Genomic DNA, 18,049 nt, shown 5'->3' with positions numbered 1-18,049 from the left:
CCGGCGGAAACGTGGATGGAGGGGCTTTATCCGGATCGGCGTCGCCGATTCCTTCTGCTCCCGCATTACGTCCCACGGCACACGGAGAGTCCGTTTTCGTTAAACTAAGCTGCGGCCAGCTCGCAGCGTGGTCGGCGTGGTCTCTGAGAAGTGAGGAGCCTTTTCGTACTTGCAACAGGGCCGTAAAAAGTGCGAATCAACGTAAAATTCGGGCTAGAAACGTGCTTCGCCACAGCCAGGGCTCAATACTACGCTAGCTGGTACTACCCTGATATAACTTCTCTCGCCGCCACCAGGCGCCGCCACTATACCTCAAACTCCAGCGCAAAACGCCCATAGCATAGAGTTAATATTACCTCTATGGCCCATAGCAACTTCTCATAAATTTTACACCAGTACTCAACCAATCATAATAAAAAGATCAATTCATTGCATTACAAGACGGAAGAAAATGCTACTTGTCTACTTCTGTATGATTCTTAGAAAAAAGAAATTTTTGACGTTACCTCGTCCCAAGTCACACTGTTCTCACTTTCAGTCACGGTGTACACATTTGTGGATGCGACTTATGTTTGTCATTACTGTGCAGTTGTGGCAAGGAATAGACCACAGAAATTAAGCTTAAAGTAAAGTGAATGTTCTGCTTACCTGAAGTAACTTCATTTTACTTCTAAGGGAAATCTATTGCTACCGAAGATCGCTTTGGAGAAGGCACGGGAGGTGTGACATTGGTCGTTTCTGTACTAGTTGCGAAAGAATGTTTTATTGCGATAGCAATTATATGGACACTTCAACCGGATTTCTGCCGTCGTCGTCGCCGTCGCCGTGAGGTTCCGTATAGATAAAATCTTCGCCGCGCGCCGTATGCCCCAGCGGAAGCGTGGGGGGACGCGCGCTATCACGGAGAGCGAACGCACTCAATCTCCCACGCGCAAGCAAGGAAGCGGAAAGCCAGCGCCGGAGGGAGCAGGGGGGCACTTCTCTGCCAACAACCGCGCTCGTCGCTCGTCCGCACAGTCTCTTATCTCTCCCACGCGCAAGCCAGGAAGCGGGAAGCCAGCGCCGAAGGCAGCATTGGGGGGGGGGGGGGGGGGGGGGGGCACTTCTACGCTTCCAACAACCGCGCTCGTCGTTCGTTCGACCCATGGTTCGACCGCACCGTCTCTTATCTCCACACGGCTCTGACCTTTATGCCGCTCAGTTTCCGTTGATAGACCGCACGTACCTTCGCCCGCTGCGCGGGCGAAGGTACGTTGCGCTGCCAGCGTTTTGACAGTCGTTGGCTGCAGTCATTCAGTGTGATCTATTCATGTTTGTTTGTGCGTGCTCACACCACGCTTGTTCATTCAGTTAGTAATAAATAGTCGGGCCACATTTTCCAACGCACGCTACACATGCAATGCTGCCCAGATCGGCAGTGCAGCACTACAGGTGTGTCCCTTCGCACGCGCTGCCCACGGTAAGCGCTTCTCATCAACACCACCGTTTCACACGCGCCTTCTCGTGGTCATCGAGTCTCTCTTCATGTCGGTCTACTTACGCCGCAGCACACCTGCTTACTTAATCAGCTCATGTTTACTACAATTCATATTGCTACCAAGGCCGCTCACCTTACTTCGTATGACATTGCTGTGTTGCTATCGCATTCAGTGCTTCGCCCTTAGGGCGAAACTGTGACATTTTTTCTTTCTAGTAATGCTTGCAACTAATAATTAACTTGTGCAAGTAATCCGTGCTTGTGATTCAATTCTTTTTATCAAGAAATGTATCATTACTGAGTGAAAAATAATTAGATAGTTAATCACTCTGTAATTATGGTGACTCATCATGAAATGAAGGAAGAGTCATTCTACCACTTTGACCTGCCCTTAATAGAGTCTGCAGCACCTTGGCATAAAATTATATAAATTTAATAGATTTAATCATCATCAGCCTATTCATGTCCACTGCAGGATGAAGGCCTCTCCCTGTGATCTCCACTTACCCCTGTCTTGCGCTAGCTGATTCCAACTTCCAAAAGTTCAAAAAAGAAAAGAATACAAACAATTATATCTGCACACACTATGGTGAAGGCAATGCCGATCTGTCATGATTCATGGACAGATCATTCCTAGGTTGCAGTTCATGCATAACAACTCATCCCCAAGGAAGATAACTGAAGTTTCACCTACATACATGCCACCAAAATAATGTATTACTACTACTACTACTACTACTACTACTACTACTACTACTACTACTACTACTACTACTACTACTACTACTACTACTAACAGCTAATTATTATTAATTTAAGTATTATTATTATTATTATTATTATTATTATTATTATTATTATTATTATTATTATTATTATTATTATTCATGGCTACCGAGATTTGGGAACTATGAAAATTTATGGATATTTGAGGAAAACTGCTTTTTACTGCATAATCCTGATTGGAGTCCATCAAATGTTCCTGTTTGCAGGGTGCAAATAAATGGCAACGACACTCAAATATTTGCAAGCATTGTCAATGCAATTGCCAAGTCATTGTGCATGTTCTTAAACAAGCACTTTATTTTTTCGGCGGGGAAAAGACTCTGAAACATACCCTGATGTCTTTCTTTGGCACCACAGCAACGAGGCATCCTTGGCTGATTTCTTTTAACTACTTTCGTTGTCTTCATCCTGAGCACAAACACAAACAGTGCTTAGCCCAACTTAACTTAAAGACAAAACAAACACATCCACAGACATTGAAAAGTCAGCAAAACCCACCACGTCGCTTTCGATGTCTTAGGTGTATTTGGAAGTTGCAGTAGGTGTATTTACAAGTTGCAGAAAGGGGTCCGACAAGGAGACGCAATCTCTCCAATGCAATTCACTGCATGATTAGAAGAAGTATTGAAGCTCTTAGACTGTGAAGGCTTAGGAGTGAGGATCAACGGCGAATATCTCGGCAACCTTCGATTTGCAAATGACATTGTCCTATTCAGCAACAATGGGGGCGAATTACAAGAAATGATTGAGGACCTTAACCGAGAAATTGTAAGAGTGGGTTTGAAGATTAATATGCAGAAAACAAAGAAAGATAAAATGATCAATAGCCTGGCAAGGGACCGAGAATTCAGGATCGCCAGTCAGCCTGGCGATCCTGACCTAGTAAGTTTATCTAGGTCAATTATTCACAGGGGACCCTGATCATGAGAAAGAGATTTACAGAAGAATAAAATTGGGTTGGAGTGTATACGGCAGGCATTACCAAATCCTGACAGTCAGCTTACCACTGTCGTTGAAAAGAAAAGTGTACAATCATTGCATTCTACCGGTGCTAACATATGGGGCAGAAACTTGGAGGTTAACAAACAAGCTCGAGAACAAGTTAAGGACCGCACAAAGAGCGATGGAACAAAAAATGTTAAGACTAACGTTAAGGGACAGGAAGAGAGCAGTGTGGAGCAGAGAGCAAACAGGGATAGCCGATATTCTAGTTTACATTAAGAGGAAGAAATGGAGCCGGGCAGGCCATGTAATGCGTACGGTGGATAACCGGTGGACCATTAGAGTTGCAGAATGGATACCAAGAGAAGGGAAGCGTAGTTGAGGACGGCAGAAAACTAGTTGGGGGGATAAGCTAGGAAATTTGTAGGCACACTTTGGAATCGGCTAGCACAAGGCAGGGGCAATTGGAGATCGCAGGGAGAGGCCTTCATCCTGCAGTGGACATAAATATAGGCTGATGATGACACTCACACTCACTCACTCTCTCTCTCTCTCTCCCGTTAACTCGAACTCTGATATCTCGAATTATCGGATAAGTCCAATTTTTTCCCTGGCACGGTGTCAACTCCATGCATTTTTCACCCCTTTTCTTGAAACGCCACTGCGCCGAACTCCGGATGTCTGGAAATCTAGGCTGCGAAAATGCTGAAAAAAAGAAAGTACCGAAACATTTTTTGTACTTTTTGGCGCATCTGTGGAATCGCCAAAAAGTGAAACCAGGGCCGGTATTTTGTAGCGAAAAGCACGATGCTAATGCCTTATCGTGCTTTTCGCCTTGGTCAGCGGTCAGAGCGACGGTCCACTTATGTTATCAACAGGATCAGCCGGCCGTGAGTGGTGGATGATAAGACTAGCATAGAATAAAGCATAACGCATCGCTACAAAATACCGGCCCAGGCCTGCAATTTTGTCCCAATGCCTTTTGCTTGATGCTACTTTACCCTCATCTACAGTCCTCGGCCGGCTGGTCCTATTGATTATGCGGGCGGAGGAGCGTCGCTACGACTGCTGACGCACTCAAAGAGGACCGTGATTTTGTAGCGAGGGCTTAACCGGTGCAGTTCATTTTTGCACTTTGTCAGTCGTCAGAACGACGCTCTGTGCAGGTTATCCTCGGTCGAAAACTCTGGGGAACCGAGCACGGTTCGCGAGATTTTAAGCGTGACTCAGTTTCGAACACGGTGTCAACGTGCATCTGCGTTTGTGCTTTATATGTGTGAGGTTCGCCGCTGCCTATACACAACTGACGTGGCAGTTGCTGGGTCGCACCTAATATCGCAAAAGCTCCTGGTACATTGAGCTTTTGTGAGGAAGTTGGCGGTTACCTGCGCCATATTGGAAAGGCGTCATGTTGGCTTTACACGGTGGTTATGCTTATATTTTCGTGAAATCAGCTATCTCGAAACTCCTGTTATCTCTAAATGTTTACCAGTATATACTACTTCGAGTTAACGGGGTATTAGTATCGTACTCTCTCTCTCTCTCTCTCTATATATATATATATATATACAGGGTAGACCGCTCATAACTTAAGTCGCCGGAGTCGTGAATATCTGCACTATAAGCGGTACCGCACTATAACCAAAACAATGATTTTCAAGCCCTGCACGTATATGCAAAACATGTAGACCAAGCAGTCGCACGTATCCGAGAATCGAAGCGTGCGACTGGGAGTTTTGCATCCGTTTAAATTTACGAACGTTGAAAGGTCAATGTCCAAGTACCCAAGATCTTCGCATGAAGCAGACAAAGTAATAATTTTTAAAAAATGTCTCAGTTTCACCCGAAAGGCGAAGCATCAATTGCGATAGCAAATTAGTAGAGAGCTATAAGGAGTAGGGATAGTAGTATTATCGGCTGCGTAAACTTGACGCACTCGCTTACTAACTGAATCAACAAGCATGTTGTCAACGCACTCAAGCAAACATGAATAGACTCAATGACCCCAGACAACCACTGTCAAAACGCGGTTGCCGCAGCGACCGAAGGTTCGTGCGGTCTATCGCTTCAACGGAAACTGAGCGGCGTAAACAGCGCAAACAAAGGTCAGAGCTGTGTGGAGATCGCTTTCAAGATACGGTGCGCGCAACAACACCGACTGCCGGCACAGGCGCGAACGCATTTGTTGGCAGAGTAGAAGCTGCCCCCCCTCTCTCCCTCCCATAACCCCACGGCCTTTCGCGTGATGGAGGTCGCGTTTGCTCTCTGCTGTGCGTTCGCTCTCCGTGAAGGCGCGCGTCCCCCACGCGCTTTCACTCGCACATACGGCGCACGGCGACGATTTTATCGCCCTTGGACTCATGCTCCACGTCTCATGCTCCTCCTCTGCATCGCCCTCGCTGATCTCTCCCATCGGTGGGCGCACCTCGTTGAGAAGCGTGCTCGCTACCGCCCTTGTCAGCGAGATTTTCCCGCGGAAGCCGCATTATAACCGGTATTTCGTCTCACGCGGCTGCACTGTAAGCGGTATGCATATACATGGAGTGCTATGGGAAAATTAACGGGAGTCTGAAAAGACCGTAGTATATCCGGTCCTGCACTATAAGCGGTTACGTTATAAGTGGTCTATACTGTATATATATATATATATATATAATATACGCTGCTGAGGTTCCTCCGGACAAGCGACCTGCTTGAACGACTGTGACACTCCTCAGTTCCTTTGTGTGTGTGCGTGTGTGCGTGTGTTTTTCTGATCTCCCTCTCTTTCTATGTGTGTGCATTTTTCTTAATCTTTCTGTCTCCCCTTACCCCTTCCCCAGTGCAGGGTAGCAAACTGGATATCTACCTTCCGGTTAACCTCCCTGCCTTTCCCATCTCATTTATCTCTCTCTCTCTCTCTCTCTCTATATATATATATATATATATATATATACATATATATTTTCACGAGCATATAGCGCAAAATAAATGCACAAGCAGAAAGAGACATCCCTTGCGTTAGCGTTACATAATTTAATAGTATCGATAGTGGTAATATTGCAATCGCAAAAGCGGTAACAGAGAAATGGTTTGAAGAACGGTTTTTTGGTATAATTTGTTTTTCCTGACGCGGAAACAATGCTCGTTTTTGCGTGAAAAGGGAAAATTAAAACTCCATCTGTTATCTTATTTTACGTCTGTTATCCTATTTTCTGTGCTAAGGTATGCTAAGAGACAACTCTTTGCACGTGTCACTTCAGCTTGGCACAGAATGCCTTGAATCACGCAATACATAATGTTCGCATGTGCTCGAAGGCCAGACTTAGGCCCTTTAACGAGTGGGCCTAAGTCCGACCCGGGCCTGTGACTTCAAGCCCGGCCTGAGCCCGCTGAAAAGCGATTCAGACGGCCCAGGCTTTCGGGTCGGCCTGGGCCCTTGCAGTGCTCTAATCAGCAGGGTGCGTACTTTGCTTGGTCAGGATGTGCTGCCACCGGCAGGAAAGAAAATTCACACCAAGAAGGCCGCCCTGAACACACATTGGCCTAGGACTACGGAGCAGCGCAAAACAGTTCACAATGGCGCAGGATTTCATTCTGCTCTTCACTGCAGAGGTGATAAAGATCGCCTGGAAACATATATGCCTGGATGCATATTCTGGAGTTGCTCAGCTACGCTAACAGAGATGGGTCCTGGAAAGAGGCGGCTCCAGACGAACTGGTGTAGTTTATTGGACTTTTCATCGGACCATCCTCAGAAGATGCCGAAAATGCTAAACTGCCAAATGTGTTACGAGGGCCGCAAAGCTGAACAAAAAAAACAAATGTCTTGTGCAAAAAATGTTGAGTGCACCTACGCTTCCCAAAAGCCAGGAACTGCATCACCGCATGGCACGAGTGAAAAGCTGGTCTTAGTTTCTTTTTTGTATCCGAAGAACGGCAGTGTACTGAGCATTTATTTTTTGAGACACTATTCGTGGTCATTTATTTTTGGAATTTATATTCTCAATTTCCTGTGATAATAATGGTTTTCAGATATCATGTTGTTTATTGCTGTTTTTATTAACTGGCAAGAAAAACGGTGCTTTCTAGAATTGTTATACTTAATAATTTTTTTTGATTCTCAACGTATGTTTTCCGAACGAGCGTTTCATTATGTACAATTTGCTGTGCTGCGAAATGGGCTGGAATATAGTGGCAAAAAATTTTTCTCTGAAACTTATAAAAAACAACCATTTTCTCGCGGTAACGAAAGAGTGAACTTCTTAATTAGTTACATTACGGTACATATTGCAAGACGCGCGTATGAAGCGGTTTATTGACGTTTCGGCCAGGCCATACATACACACACACACACACACACACACACACACACACACACACACACACACACACACACACACACACACACATGGGGTGATCATACTTAAGATTTCCTAATTTTTTTAAAAATCGCCTGTTGCATATAACATAATTCTAGTCCTTGAGCTGGATTATTCAGAGGGGCGGACATTACATGCATGAGAAATTGAAACACATATTTAGCTAACCAAAAAAGCATGAATTAACTTCTTAATTAATTACTTTATAGCGCATATTGCAATATAGCACATATTGTAGCCGGTGAGTTGGCAAGGCGGTATCACTTTGAATGAATTTTCAGGATGACACCAGTTACATGGGCCTTTGAGTTCAAGGACAAGAATTATGCTACCTGCCACAGGCGATTTTTAAATATTCCGGTAAACTTAAAAATGGTCACTCCGTATAGTATGTCGTGGTTAACAAAAATCAAGCCCCTCTGTTTCCCCTCTGTCCTCAATTCTTTACAATATGCCTTCTTCATTTCAGGCTTGCGGCTCCAGAAAGAAGACAGCGTGCTGCTGAACATGCTGGTAAATGGAGAAGACGCCTGTCATGGATACCTGTGCTAAACCTTGCGCTATGACAAGGTCCGTCCTAGTCTGCTTGGAGATTGTTCCACAAATCAGTTACCACATTCAGTCAGCTGGGCCTTTTCCAGCAGCCTAGCTGTTCGTGAAGTGTGTGCATATTAGTGTTTGAAAATGTGGGAAGTGACAATTAACAGTCACTGAGCCGTACACAGCGGTGTTAAAGTGAAGTCCAATCGTGGTTATTGCTTATGGAAACATTTTTTCACTCTTATGACGGAGGTTGTTATGTCGTGCAAAGCGGTGCACTGGAGATGCACGCTTAGCGTAATCATTTACTCGGGGGTGTCGCAGTCTGTCGTGCCTAGGTGGGTTCGCAGGATGCTCTTTCACTTTGCAGCTCACAAAATATGGTATGGCTGGGTTCGTCGACTCTGACAGGGCACAGAGAAGGTTCCAAAGTCAGATAGCCAACCAACAAAGGCTCATTTACACAAGATACACCACAGTACAACAGTCGTGGCTTGTGGGCAAAAGTTCTTGAAAGACCAGTCAAGTGCTCTTGGCCGCTGTGCTAGGCTAAATGTGCAACCACATGCATGCAATTTTCGAGCGACAGGTTTTGTCATCGCGGAGGGTTTTTGGCCAGCCAGAAATATTCGCTTGTCACCAGGAAGTTCACGCCTAGGCTTTTGCCGGTTACCGCGTGATTGCACAACATGGTAGCAACCAGTTCGCCCGCTTCAATCTCAATTCACTCTTGTTACTTGCTTTCCACCATGATAGCGAGAAATAAATGCTAAAACCAGCCATCTCATCTCTTGCTGAGGACGAAGTATTCACAATGTTTTGTGGCTATTATTGAGATCACTTGTTTGTTTTGATGCTGTTAGGCCCGAGACGCCACCGAGAGCTGTGGAAGTGTTTTGATTTCTACGCACCAGATGGCGCTACAGCATTCCGTGCTGGTGACTTGAAACACATTTTTACTGGCGATGACGGCATATTAGAACCAGATCTAATAAATATTGGTTAAAACATTGGTCTTGTGGTACGTTTGCAACTTCTTTACAGACATATGATAGTATTTATTCATACAGCAATGAAAATCTGGCGCTACCTTTTTCCCGCGATGTCGCATGCATGTGGTGGTTTAACTGGGTAGCAGTCCACCAAGCTCAAGAAGTTGTGAGAGCAAAGGTAACATGTAGTGGGCCTGTAAAGCATCTGCCGCGGTGCGGAAGCGCGTGGTGATTTTGAGCTCAGGGTTAAGAGGGTGCCCAGAGGCCAATCCGAGAGAGGCCAATCAGTGTGCATCGCAGTGACTTGCAGGGGCGGTTCTAAAGGCGGTCAGGGCATCTATATTTCCTCCTGCTACTTTCAAAATGCTCTTCACCTTGCAGTGCTGTTTCACGTTGCAAGGCATATTACTTTCGAGATTCAGATTGTGTGGAATTGCATACCTACAAAATGTGCCAGTCCATGTCTAGAGCAATCCAACGATGCAACAGAGCAAATGTTGGTTTGAGTATGATCGGTGGGATTAAGGGGCAAGGTTTATGCACAGATGTTGCACAGATGCACTTGTGGGACTTTGTCTCCTACTGTGCTTTGAGATCTGTCATACGAAAGCAACATTCTAATCCTCCATAGCCAGTCTTCAAGAGCATTGACTTTTCGCATTTGCAAGCCTTTATCAACAAATGCTTGCTGTAAAGCATATCTGTAGCCATTGAACGGTTGCAACAGAATTGAGCTCCTACCAACTCTAGAGTTTCTAGTCAATGCGCATGGTTTTTGTTACAGTAGACATCTGGTAATCTGACTCTGGTTAATTAGATTTTTTGCTTAATTCAATCCTGGCTGGCGCCCATGCATTTCTATAGGCCCAACCCTTCGTTATTTCGATCCTAGAATTGGCCTTCGCTGCATTATTCGAACTTGACTAATCAGCACGCACGTACTTGACCCCTATAGTGAACCTTTAGTGGCAGCGTCTGTCCCGGCAGAGCTTAGGGGACAGTGAAGGCGTTGAACATGCATCATCTCTCGTTGAAGACGCCTATTTTCGGCCCTCCCAAGGAAGATTTTCAAGCAATAATTCTTGCTCGAAATGTCAGCTTACGGTATTTACCTGATTCTAACACGCGCCTTTCTTTGTTTGAAAGAAAATGGGGCCGAAAATTGCCTGCGTGGTGCAGTCAGACACGAAATCGCAACCACCTTCGCAATGGTCATATGCTTTACCGCGTAACAAAGAAGTATTGCGGCAGAGCTGACTAAGAAACCGTGTGGCAAAGCTGGCTATAAGAAACCGGCCACCTTTGTGCAACAATCTTTCTTGCTAAAAAATTGAGTTAGTGTTAGATTTCTACTTTGTTTAGGAGCGTTAATGTCATTCCTACGTTAGTTTTCTAATTTGGGCACATAGAAATTGGGTGCGTGCGTGATTTGGTGGCGTGTTAGAATAGGGCAAATACTGCCAAATGCCAGCAGTGTACTACAGCAGCAATACTGCCAGCAGTGTGTTTCGGCACCTTTTTTGCATCTTGTTTAATTGGACCCGTTGGATAATTCAATCAATTTCACCGGTCCTGTCAATTTGAATTAATGGAAGTCAACTGTATTTCGTATTTTCTGACAAGTTGGCAATATGTCATATCTGCAGAAAACATGCTATCTAGATGTGCAAAAAGGAAAATAGAATTATCTGAACAGTTTTTCGGATTTTTTGCTGGCACTCAAACCTAATCTTACAGTGTGCCTCGGATCCGCTGCCAGCTGAAGTCATGTCAAGCCTTTTCAGCTCGGCAGCGCGCTGCTTCATTTCAGTGCTCGAGACAGGAGTGACACACACCGAACACTTAAGTTTGGCGGATTGGTCATGTCAGCCATGTTGTTTGCTTTGTGCAGAGGTGCCCACCGTTGTCTCCACGTCCCGCTCCTCTCCTGCTTGACGAGCCAGTCCCAATACTGCAGGGCATGAGCCAGCTGGATGCCGAGGTCAATGCCCCAATCCAGGACTTCCTCAATGCTCTGGACCATTCGGTGTGAGCAAGTGGCCCACACACCCAGTTGTCCCCCCTTTCCCTCCCTCCCTCCGTCCACCTTCGTCTCTTCGCAGGGGCAGCTTTTTTTTTAAGAGGGAGATTGGCGAGCAGGGGGGGGAGGGGGGGGAGATAATGATGATGATGATGGAATCTTTCTAAGTGAGGAAAAGAATGCTGTTTTTTTTTTTCTTTCTCTATCTTTTCCTTTTGGTTAGCAAGTACTGCTCGCAAGTATGGTCTCAAACAATTTCGGTAATTGTCACTCTCCAACAATGCAGCTACACATTCTATTAGCAACAATTCTGAATCGCTACTCAGTAGTCTGTCATTCGAAAAGTCAGCGGGGGAGCGGCTCAAGGTCAACCACTTTTCGATACCTGTGGTATTTCAGAGAGGCAAACAACTTATTCAGTAACGTTTTGCTCTCTTTTCCTCTCCTGTCACACATCTTGTGAGGGGAGCTGCGGGACTGTCGTGCAGGTTCATGTCAGATATCGGCGAATGCGCAACAGCCAGGGAAGTTGCGTGTACACTTTAATAAATGCCTCGGCACTGGCCTGTGAACAAAGTTCGGGCCTGCAAATGACCTGTGAATTTCTGGAACCTCACTATATTTACACTAATCGGCTCAATGGCCGATCACGTGTGCTCATAAGCTGTGCCCTGCTTAGGAAGCGATATCTATGTGTAAATTGTGTGAATAGTCACTATAATAAATACTGTTGGTATTGTAAATAGCCTTTCTTTTCTTCTCTATCCTGGCTCTCTATATTTACACCAATTATTCTCCCTTTATATTATGACACAATATAATTTATTTCTCATCAATGCATGTGTAATTGACAGAGATGAAGTGAATAAATAGAGGTGGCCGAAATAAATGGGAACAAGTTTCTCACCACCTGTGCAGTAGGCAGGGGCAGGAAGACTCAAGTGGACAAGACAAGCATAGAATAATGAATTCAGAATAAGTTGTACCCATTCCACTATCGTTAAAAACTATGTGAGACACATTGTGCAGCATAAATGAAAACACTAACATTATCTAGTTAGCATGTTCGGTGTGATGTACAGTGCAGACAGAGCAGACAAATTTGATGTAGTATACACAGTTACTTTCAAATATACCACTAATATGCGAGTAGGATTTTTGCAGTACCCTCGTAAACATTGTAACAAATTCACAGCAGATTGTTAAAATTTGAGGCCCGATTGTGTATCTGGTTTTAGTGCTGATACATTTAATGCGACGAATAGCTGGTCGGTTTGGGTGCATGGCCTCCCTCACATTTTTTTTTTCCCCCTCTATTACAGTCTTGCCTTCCAGGAAAATACAAGAGAAGAAAGTGTGGCAGTGCACATCGAAAGTTCTGTTTAGTGAAAGCAAGGAGCCGTTTTGTTGACTAGCAGAGATATAGATATCTACGGGCATGTTCTTGACCGTTTCGATGTTCCGGTGTGCTGGTGTAGGCCTTTCTTTATATTGTTTCTTGCCTCGTATATGTACATTCTCTTGAGCAGTTATCATTTTTTTGTCATCACTGGTTACTGGACATGGCTGCCACCGTGTGCATCTCTTTGTTTGTCCACACAGCCATGGATAAGCTAAAGTCATTTAGTCTCTCTCCAAGCCTTGCATTTTGTTTCCCTCTTACCTTGCTTCAGGCAGAGTGATTACTGCTGCAGCTTAAAGATCGTACGGAGTACATGAAGTGACACAAAATATATATTGTACCATCAAATGCTTTGAATGGTATTTTTGCCAGGCTAGAACTTAAGACGGGAAAGCAGAGTTGTTGGACATTGTTAACTGAACGGATTCCTCCTTATAATGAATTCCTGGATATAACGAAGTTCGATTCCCCGGCGTTACTCCATAGAAGCACATGTATTTGAGACCTCTACGTAACAAAGTGGCAGCGGGAGACCCCCTCGAAATAACGAATTTTCCTTGCCAACAACTTAGACATTTCACTCCAAATTTTGTTATTTTTGCGCGAGCAGCAACCAGAAGCACCTTCTCCGCCGCGACGGAATGCGAAGCGGCGGCGTCGCGCCTGGCGCACTCGAATTCACGGCGACTGTGAGGCGAGAGCGAGCGCACGTGTGCGTGCGTGCGAGCATGCACGAGGCGGGCCTGCATCCCTCGACCCGGCGTTCTTGCCGCCGTGGGTGTGACCTTTCCCCCTCCCTTCGTTAAAACCTGATCCCGCCGCTTGCTGCAGCTGACCTAGCCCGGCAAGCCGGCACTCTCCTTTTCCTGTTGATGTTGCCGAAGGAAAAAAAAAACATTTTTCTTTCAGCGCGCTGGCAGTGCCACTCTTTGGTTACTGTGCAAGTCTCTGCGCTTCACTTCACTAACCATACACTAGGTGACACTATACGACGCTACGACGCCATCGTGTCGCTCGCTCTTCGTTTCCGACGTGCCGCGCTTGTGCGAAATGACACGCGTCCACGCATCCAGTACCTCTGACATTCCAAGGATGAGTGCTTCGACGAAGCACTCATCGCTTTGAAAATAAGCCTGCGCGGGTGCACACTTTTTCCACATCGCAGATCGTTTTCAAGATACGGCAGCCGCCGTCGAAATAAACGCCTCCCTTTCTCGTCTGCCCCACCATGCCTAGCGCGGAAGCGCGCGCGAGATTTGGGTCGGCGCGAGATTTGAGACCACCGCAAGCTTTCACTCGCACACACAGCGTACGGCACGCAGCGACGATGTTGCCGTGTTTGAACTTTACATGGAACCTCAAAGCAACATCCACTGTGACGACACAAATACGCTTCGCAATAAAATATGCTTCTGCACGGTTACTACGCCGACGATGGATGGATGGATGAGGCTGAACCCTTTAAATCAGGCGGTGGAATACGCCACCTAGCCATGACTATAAACATATTTTGTAATTTGTGGTGGGTGAAATTTCACCCCTGCCTTGATTTTAGCCACCAATCAGATAACCTCTGTTTGGTTATTTCTACCCGCTTAAAGTCTGTTTTGCCTCCACTGTCCCTAAACCCCAATGCTTTGAAAAAATCAGCCCCGTTGCTTTTCACTGTAGGGTTAAGCCCTTTACAGAAAAGTATGAGGTGTTCAGCTGTTTCCTCTTCCTCTCCACATGCACCGCACAGCGTGTCTATACCTTGGTACTTGACTCGGTATATCTTAGTCCGCAATACTCCTGTCCTGGCTTGAAACAACAAAGAGCTTCCCCTAGAATTGTCATAGATATTTTCTTTGGCAATTTCTTGCTTGAAAGTTCTGTATGTTCCTAGTGCTGATTTCGTCTGCATCCCTGTTTTCCATAGACCCCTCTCTGTTTCTTTAACCTTTTTCTTAACCGCTGTTTCCTGGTTTGCACCCCTCCTGCAGTTCAAATATTTGATTGCCAATTTTCTGGTCAGCTTCCTCCATTTTGTGTCAACATTCCTCATGTACAAATAACTGAAAACTCTCCTTGCCCACAGCTTTTCTGCCATTTCTCTCAATTGCTCCTCAAATTCTATCTTGCTGCTAGCATCCCTGCCCTTGAATGACATCCATCCCATGTCACCCTGAACCCCCTGATTTGGTGTATTTCCCTGTGCTCCCAAAGCAAAGCCTACCTACCCCTCGCTGTTTAATTTCTAATCTTGCTCGAACCTCTTGATCTCATGCACAGGACCACATTGCCGAAAATCAAACTAGGAACCTTCATCCCTTTCCAAGTCCCTCTCACCACTTTGTATCTATTGTAATTCCACAGTGCGCTATTTTTCATCACAGCTGCATTCCTGCTACCTTTAGTCGTTACATATTTTTCATGTTCCGTTAGGTACTCAGCCCCATTGTTTATCCACCCTCCAAGATATTTGTACTTATCCACTACCTCCAGCGTAACCTCTTCTATCCTATGCTTGCTGCCCTGATTATCATTAAAATCATGACTGCCGATTTTTCTTTGCTAAACTTCAAACCTAACCTATCTCCCTCTTTACCACAGATGTCCGTTAATATCTGTAAGTCTTCCTTGCTGTCAGCCATAAGTACTATGTCATCCGCATACAACTTGGTAATGACTGCTTAATCTATTTTCCTTGCTTGAAAAAGGAAAGGTTGAAGCCAAGTCCGCACCTCTCTAATTTTTTCTTTAATCCTTGTAAATACAGCATGAACAACAGAGGTGACAGAGGGCACCCCTGCCTAAGCCCCCCTGTTCTATCTCTATAGGCTCAGATACCTTTTTTTCCCCATTTTATAAGCACCTTGTTACTTTTATGGATATCTTTTAAAAGATTACTTGCTCCATCTTCCACATCTATAGTGCCCAGTATGTCCCACAAGTCTTTTTGGATTACACTGTCATAGGCTCCCTTGATATCCAGAAATGCGAGCCATAGGGGCCTGTGTTCCTTTTCTGCTATTTCAATACGCTGCATCAATGAGAACAAATTATCGTCTAGCCTTCTTTGTTTCCTGGAACCCATTTTGTAGTTCCCCCAGCACCTCCTCGCCCTCCACCCATGCCTGCAGTCTGTCCTTCATAATCTGCATCACCACCCTGTAAACCACTGATGTCACTGTTATGGGACAGTAGTTGCTTATGTCGGCTTTGTCCCCCTGTCCCTTATATATCATGCTCATCCTGTTCAGTCTCCACCCGTCCGGGGCTTTACTGTCCATTATCATTTTGCTCACTGCCTCTCTTAATGCTTTCTTAGATTTTGGGCCCAATGTCTTTATTAACATAATTGGGATGCCAGTTATGACGGCGACAGTGAATTCGCACCCCCTGCTGGCAGCTTCTTCGCTTTACGGGAACTCATCTCAAAGGCCATGCTTTTGTGCGCGGCAATTGGCAACAGCTGTACGAGCAGGAAATATGTCATGGTGGCCATGTTGTAACTTGTAAGTTCTCTATCGCTGGCGACTGTCGTCCGGACAGTCGCAACTTGAGAATCGAACGTCTGCGCACATGATATTTTGCCGATCTTGTGCCTGTGCGTGTAGAAGAAAAATAGTACGCACTAACCGTTTCATGGGCAATGAGCGGCTACGGCTTAAGCGGTCAGCCAATACATGGGGTTCAATGGGGGCTGGGAGGGGGAATCTTTGCGACTACGTTTAAACCGCAATTGCGCATTAAGCGGGTACGTATTAATGAGGTTTGACTGTACTGTCCTTACTTCGTATAGCTGTCTGCTAATTTGCTGTCGCAATCAATGCTTCGCTTTTCTCGGGACTTTTTTGTTCATTGCAACTTTATTGGGAGTAAATCTTGAGCGATAGTACTTCTTTTTCAATATTTCGTGCCGAACCTACATATAATGAAATCCTCTTTATAACAAAGTTTCTCAGGAATTTGTCAATTTCATTATATCCAGGTTTAACTGTACAATGAAAAATAAAAGTATCTTTTTCATTTTATATGTGCTTGCTCAGTTCTTGACTTCTAAAAGCAGTTGCAAACGATTGATGTGCTCTTGTAATCTTTATTGTATACCTTATTGCTTGTTGATGCTAATTAAATATAGTGTGAGAAATTTGGGCCCTTAGAAGCACAGTTACATGGCTTTTGTGGTAGTGTGAACTAGTTTGTTTGTGCCCCTTAGTTCATTGCAGTAAATGAGTGGCCTTCACTTCTAAGCATTAAAGGAAGCGTCCCTAACATCTTGACAGGGGAGGGAGGCGGGGCAGGTGGGTGTTGTCGCACGTAGTTTTATGCCAGGTATCCCTTCTAGATGAATTTTGGAGGAGAGGCATGCTGATACTATCCACTGTGTTATTCTCAAGTGCCTAGCCATCTTGAATTGAACATAGTTGTACTACCACCAGTAGAATTGGCAATTCGTATAATCTAAAGTGAGATGTGCACTGTTCTCATGGACATTTCTAGTGTCTGTGGCCAACATCAACAGATGTGTACAAACTTTCGTCCATAAATATTTGGTGGAGTTGAGTACCTACATGTCAGGCTGTTTTGACCGCTGAACTTGCAATACTCAGTGGTATTCACAGAAAGATTATGTGCAAGTTCAGTGTGCCATTCACTCAGTGAGCATGCCAGTGCATTCGCACAGCACCAAACTTATCCAAATGATTTTTTGGAACCATCATAAGAGTGTCTATTGCCTTCGTAAGATAGCAACATGCGGGAGCTGTGATGTTCTTTGTGCAGTGTAAGCTTTTATCAGAAACTTGTATATGAGCGAAAGAACTCCTTCCTTGACTGCTCAACTAAACTGTGAAAACTCTTGTGATTCTGCAGCGATGGCCTAGTGGTAGAGCATCTGCCTCGCATGCCTGAGGTATAGCAGGTTCAAACCTCTGTGCTGCCGGAAACCCACCGGTTTTTCTAATGGGTACAGCTGTCTCTCAGCCTGGTGCTCGGCTACTTGGGGTTCGCATCCTGAAAGGGGGCCGTGCAGACATTATGTGCGAGGTCTCTTGGCGTCCCTTGTCCAACCACAGACGGCCTTGTTCAAGAGCATCTGCCGTGGCTGTGGAAGGCAGATTATAGCTTCCGCTGGGTACCTGCCGGCAGAATAGGTACAAGTGCTCTCCCGGCCAGGTGCTCAGCTATTATGGGACCTCAGCACTTGGAATGGGGCATTTTGTGCCCAACCCTAGGACGTCTCCACCTACTAAATGCATTGGGATGCCACATGGGAAATGGCCATTACGACCAACGAATCATGCATGACCACTTGTTGAAGGCGGCACCTTCATTTAAAATAGTGGCAACTACGAGAAAGAGTCCCTGCGACTGAGGTCGCATCAAAATGCCATTGCCTAAGAAATGGGCAGGCAAAGGTGAAGCAGCACAAGAATGTCACGACAGTTCAAGTGATGCTACTGTGGATGTGCTAGTTTTTTGAGAAAGCCACTCTGGAGCAGCTGATGCATTACGATCATTCATGCTCAGAGGGGAAGTGAGTAC

At 45.4% G+C, this 18,049-nt stretch overlaps 1 protein-coding gene across 1 annotated transcript in view; it reads right to left on the bottom strand.

The window, feature by feature from the left end:
• The window catches only part of LOC119457591 (zinc finger protein Xfin-like), a 36,181-nt gene that overhangs the window by 11,777 nt on the left and 6,355 nt on the right, over nt 1-18,049 (bottom strand). The gene's annotated exons all lie outside the window — the stretch shown is intronic.

Source organism: Dermacentor silvarum, chromosome 7 (assembly GCF_013339745.2).
Source record: "Dermacentor silvarum isolate Dsil-2018 chromosome 7, BIME_Dsil_1.4, whole genome shotgun sequence".
Lineage (NCBI taxonomy): Eukaryota > Metazoa > Arthropoda > Arachnida > Ixodida > Ixodidae > Dermacentor > Dermacentor silvarum.
This window is presented reverse-complemented; position numbering and strand designations above follow the sequence as displayed.